Consider the following 6,000-nt stretch of genomic DNA (forward strand, 5'->3'; position numbering starts at 1 on the left):
AAATAAACCGGATCACAAAATCTCGATTGATAGTGTTTAGCCCTAAACTTTCATGAGTCTTTTCTTGTGTAATCTTCGTTCCGAATTTCTAAAGATAACTTAGTTGGAACGACACCCGATTTATGGCTTTCCGATATACTTACTTCTACCCTGTTACCAGGACTGCATCATAGGGATGTAGGTCGACACTTAAGGAACCATAGTTCAAAGCGCGGGAAACATTTATGCCTATTATAGTAAAGATAGATACGTCTAGGGGTAACCATCGTCTCTCATCAACTTGTATTCCTCATCGTGTAGGAAAAACCATGCCTCCGAAGAAACGTAACCAACCCACTAGCAAGACACCGACTCTTCAGATCGATGAAGCTACGTTCCAAGCTGCAGTCTCAGCAGCCGTAGCAGCTGTCATGGCTCACCTGAATACTAACAACGCAAATGTTAGCGGGAGCACTATCGGCAATCCCAATCATAGCAATGGGCAGCAGCAACCAGCACCGGTGTGTAAAGCCACCCAAGAATTCCAACCAAATCCCCTGAAGAGAAAGTTTGAGAACGAGAAGGGGAGTACCTCGGCTCAAGGACCTTCTGAAGGGCAGCAAGCTGAGGTAGTCAATACCCTTGTCAACCCGCCTGTCTCGACACCAAGAAGACCATACCTAGGAAACTTCCCCCACTGCAGCGAGTGTGACTACCATCATTATGGAGTATGTCGAGAACCCTTTTGCGTTAGGTGCAACATGAAGGGGCATACCGCTCGCAACTGCAGAACTCCGGTTGAGTTCATTACATCAACCACCAATGTTGGGACCAGTCCAATATGCCACCTATGTGGTGAAATTGGGCATCTCAAGAGGGACTGCCCAACTGAAAGAAATGACAAAGACGCAGGAGAAATTTAACTCTAATACCTAGAGGAACATCAAGGAACCCGGTAGAATTTTTGGTACGCTTCTCAACCTTAAGTAGCTAATGGAAAACTTTAAATAATCAAATCTAATTGTAAAACTTAAAAAATCTAATTGTAATTACTCCCTCGTTAAGGCAAAAGTCGCACTGTTGTAAAACTTAAAAACCTATCAGGTAAAGCTATGATGGCTTAGTATATACATTAAGGCCATTTATGATTAAGATCGATAGACCTCGAGTGAGTGATGCGGCCTTATCTCTTGTTCCTTGTTTGGTTGTGGATTTAGGGCGGAATCGCTCAGTCAACAGTCCTTTTAATCTTAATTATACATGACTAGTGTATACTAAGCGGTTATAGAGAGGCCTCATGAGAAATCTGTTCATGAAAAGTACATTATTCCAAAACATCAGGACCCCTAGCGTTCAGCGTCAATCATGTCGGTCCAAGTATCCATGATAGTAATATTATGGACGAAACCCGAGACGCTAAGAACTTGTGTCCCCTGTTCAACACATGGTCCTAACAAACTTCATTCCATATCGTGTCGATGTCTATTAATTTCGACACCACCGTCGGTTATGGTTTGACTTGGTTCGACCATGCGAGGATTCCTAGTGTTGTGTAAAAAGAAATTTCATCTTATCATAAGTGTCAAATAAAGGTTCTTTTGAACCTAATAAAAAAAACTAATGCGAACCATCGGTCGTCTCTTTCATCCAACCTTCAGAAGTACCCAGGAGAGGGGTACCGCGCGTTGTTGACCAACCCCATTAGACATTAAAAAGCGAAAGGCACTGCAGATATTCCGGAAGACAATAGCCGCCCAAGGCCTACTCAATAGACCCTCCGGAAAGGCCACTTGCATCGCACGATTAAGTCCGTGAATCAAGAGAAAGAACTCATGGGATTAACTTACTACTACTAAGTATATATGCATTAGAGTGGTATATAATTTAGGTTAATAAGATTTAAGATGTGTGCTTTCTCCCTACTGCCTGTTCCTTGTTTGGTTGTGGGTTTGGGGTGGGGCCACACATCTGAACATCCTGTCAATCTCAATTATATACGACTTATATACACTAAGTAATAGTGATTGACCCGAGTATGAGATCTACCATGAACCTTAAAATAAAACCCTTCATCATATAACCATAGGAAAGGAGCTGAAGTCAAGAGAACAATTATGGGTTGAGCTACTAAATGACTACAAATTCGAAATTTGATGTCATCCCAGTTAAGCCAGCATAGTAGCTGACACCCTCAGTTAGGAAAAGTAACTCAATTCAAAAGAATCAAAAACATTGACTACGACCATCCATTCACGCCTGATTCCACAAATTAAGCATCTCAGTAGTGAGCCAAGAAACCTGAGAAGCTTTGACAGATTTAAACTCAGAGAAGAATGGATGAGGAAATTTGAGGTTCTGAGTGGCAGAGTCTTATGCTATCTAGATTTAATCTAGATAGAGAAACTCGGTAACATCGGAAGAGTAGTTGCAAGGGATGCTCGCACTACACGAGCACTTCGTTCATCCAGATACAGACGAGAAGTGCCTAGGTCGGAAAGAGTTGTGATTATGCCTCGTCATGTGAGAAAGTTACCGTCGCCCTATAGATGATAGTCTACATTCACCAAAGTTAATACTAGGATGCTAAGAACCGCATGATTACCTTCGCGACCAGGAATACTTGAGTAAAGTAGGCAGGGAGTTGCGTTAAGCTTTATAACCCAGGTCATAAAGAGATTGTGGACTCGACACCAGTCTAAGTGTTAGTCGACGGGTTATACAAGACCACGCGCTTCCTACAAACTAGAGGAAACAGACATAATGGAGAAACTAATGGAGCATGTCTTAGAGATTTGTTAGACTACTAGGTGTTCCAAGGAACATTATCTCTAAGAGATAGTAGAACCACCTCCCGAGGCAGTCAATCACTTCATAAAATCTCTAAGGGCGAAGCTAGCCCTGATAAGAGACTGCTATCCATGAAACAGCGAACCGAATGAGAGAACGATTCCTTCCGATTAGGGATTATGCTGTGAAAACATCTATTAGACTATAATGAAAATTGGAGTCATCTAAGCATCATCTGGTAAAACCCTCCATCATCCTGACGTTGAGATATTCCGTTAGAAACACCTCATGAGTCGAAAGTGCAGGTCCTTTCTGCACTGGGCTGAGGTAGATGCCACGCAACCAATAGATGCCAGCATATAGTCAGCACTTTCAATAATCCAAAAAACCTCCGAAAGCCAACCAATAGGAAATACGAATCTGAATACGACCTGAGACTCCTAGGAACCAATCAGAAGGACTACACCTCCAGTAAGAGAAAACTTTTGGAACTTCAGAATGGTGATCACGCCAAGTGATGATCTCACCATGGAAGTATATTATGTTCTGGGTACTGAAACGTTCTATTTTCCCAAGAACTTAGGACCGTCAGAGATTCTTGATAGAATTGGTCCAGTATCCGTCAGACCCATACTACTTTAGGGAATTCCATAAATTCCACTCTAACCTATCCACATCTCAGCGAATGAACTAGTAGTACCCGACAAAAACTCTCATCATTTTCTCGACTAGATCCATAAAAACCAGAGTCACGTTCGTTAAGGGAAACAGGAGAAATCTAGCTCGGTAAAGGAAATTGATGAAACCATATCCCGTGTAGCCTAGAGATCGGAGAAGAAGCCATACCTCGTAGTGAATGTTCGTTAGAGCTCAGTATAGATCTGATTCCACAAGGGAACTGGCGGATCAGCTAGAGCATGAAGTATCCACCTCTTTCGTGTCCATCCGTGAGTGTTCATTAAGATTCTAATTTCGGGACGAAATTCCCTCTAACGGGGGGATAATGTGACAACCCGAAAATCCTAGTCTTGTAAAGTTCAACTATTCAACTCAGCCGAGTGTCAGCCTTCGTTGTGCTATCTTATAACGAAAATGTGGGTCTATATGAGTCTTCTAGGCTTAGTATAACCTAGATATGAGTCTTAGGAAGGGTTAGAAAGTGTGTAGCATCACAAAATCGGGCCAAACACATCAAAGAAGGTGTGTGCAGCCGCACACCCGCATGTGCGGCCAGTCAGCCGCACACCCAGCCGCACACACCCTCCAGCCTCACACTCGACCCTATATATTGAACACTTAGCCAACCTTACACCCCTTTTCCCACTCTCTCTAAGCTGGAACTTTCTCTCTCTACTTTCTCTCTCTAGAAACTTCATCCAAGAACACTCTAAGGGCCTCAAAAACGTGAAGTACTCTATCATTCAGCTTGTTATATTGGTAAGACACCTGAATCTAAGCCTAAAACTCATAGTGTTCTTCATCCTTTGAAGGTGTACGGCCGCACACCTTCGTAAGGTGGCCGTACACACCTCAAAAACCCTCCAAAATGAGAGTTTGAACCCCTATCTGCTAGTTGGACTTGGTATTGGCCTTGAAACACCTAAAAATCGACATTTTGGGCATGAATTAGGAGTGTACGGTCGCATACTCCTGTGTACGGCTGCACACTCCTGTGTGCAACCGCACACACAGCCTGGCCGCACACCCTGGCCGTACACCTGGCCGCACACACATAAAAGTCGAGTTTGGTGGCCTTACACTCAAATGTAAAGCCCTACACTCATTTAGGGACTTCAATAGGTGTTTGTAACACTTAATTCTAAGTGTTTTCATGTCCCTAAGGTGTGTCCATGTGTCTACTAGTGGCTATATACCCTAAGTGTATTCATATATGTGTTATTACATGTTAAACTAGGATCCGTTTGTGCTCACGACTTCATTCGATACCTGGCGATCCTATATCAATCTTTCCTTTGAGTTACTCACTTCTGGTGAGTTCATACCCCTACGCTTTTTCCAAGTTTTTCATGTTTTCAGGGGGAATACAAGCAAAAGTACAAGGAAACTTGTGCTCAAATTATCTCATTTTGCCTAGAATGATTTTATGTTCAGTATGCTTTTAACTCAGAAAACCATTTTACCAATCGATTAAGAAATCAACTCGTAGAAACAGTTTTCAAATCTAAAGCAAGAAACTTGTGAATCATATTATAATATGTATTATCTTATAAAGGATTCATGTAAACCATAAGCAGGATTTTCGTACTATTACTTGTAAATTTGTTAGGCTAAGTTTAAGACATGTCCTTGGTAACACTCCATCGGATTCGTGAGTGGAGGACTACGACTTATAACCAGAATCTCTTGGAGGGAGAGCGTGACTATTGTGTATAGATCTATATGGGACTGACTATCCCGCACCCTCGCTGCTATCTACAGCGGAACCGTTAGGTTCAGGGGTGACAAAGTCATAAAAGATATCGGCCCCCGTTTCGTGCCTTATCCAGTCTAAGTACGGTTATGGCACTCACAACTTAGGTAACGAGAATTTACTTTTGTAATAATGAAACGAGTGAACTAACCTCAAAGTAATATCCGATTTGATTACTAGAGGGCATCAGTAACGCCCTTAGGATCTAGTTCACTACCTATTTTATTAGTTTTATTTATGTAATAAGGCTAATACATCTCACAGCGAGCAACCAGGGTTTTTCAAGGAAACTACATCTATCGATACAAGTATGGTAGATACTTGTACACCTCATTTCAGAATCGACAACCAATTGTCAACTTTTTAAGGGAAATATAGGATTTTCCTGGGATAACTCAACCTTTCGTAAACAGGCTGTTTAATTAATGGATAATCAAACTTCTTTCATAAGAAAATATAGGATTTTCTTGGGGAAATACTTCTCAAAGAATCAAAGAAACATTTCTTTCATCAGAATTAACCGTTTATGAACTCACCAGCTTTATGCTTATATTTTAAAACTGCTTGTATTCTCAGGGCATCAATAGACAGGTACCTCCAGGCTTTTGGAGAAGACGGTGCGTTAGAGTCACATCTTTTCTTTTTACTTTTGATATGAACAAATCTATGTATTAAGACAATGTAAATCTTTTTCATATATGTATTCAATGTTTGGTTGTGTTTACTATGATTGCTATGATACAACTATTGTGATACTACGCATGACGTCACTCCGCCCCGGAACGTTTCCGCCATCGGTTTCG

This window comes from Lactuca virosa, chromosome 2 (genome assembly GCF_052849685.1).
Source record: "Lactuca virosa cultivar CGN04683 chromosome 2, Lactuca_virosa_CGN04683_v6, whole genome shotgun sequence".
In the NCBI taxonomy this organism is placed as follows: Eukaryota; Viridiplantae; Streptophyta; class Magnoliopsida; order Asterales; family Asteraceae; genus Lactuca; species Lactuca virosa.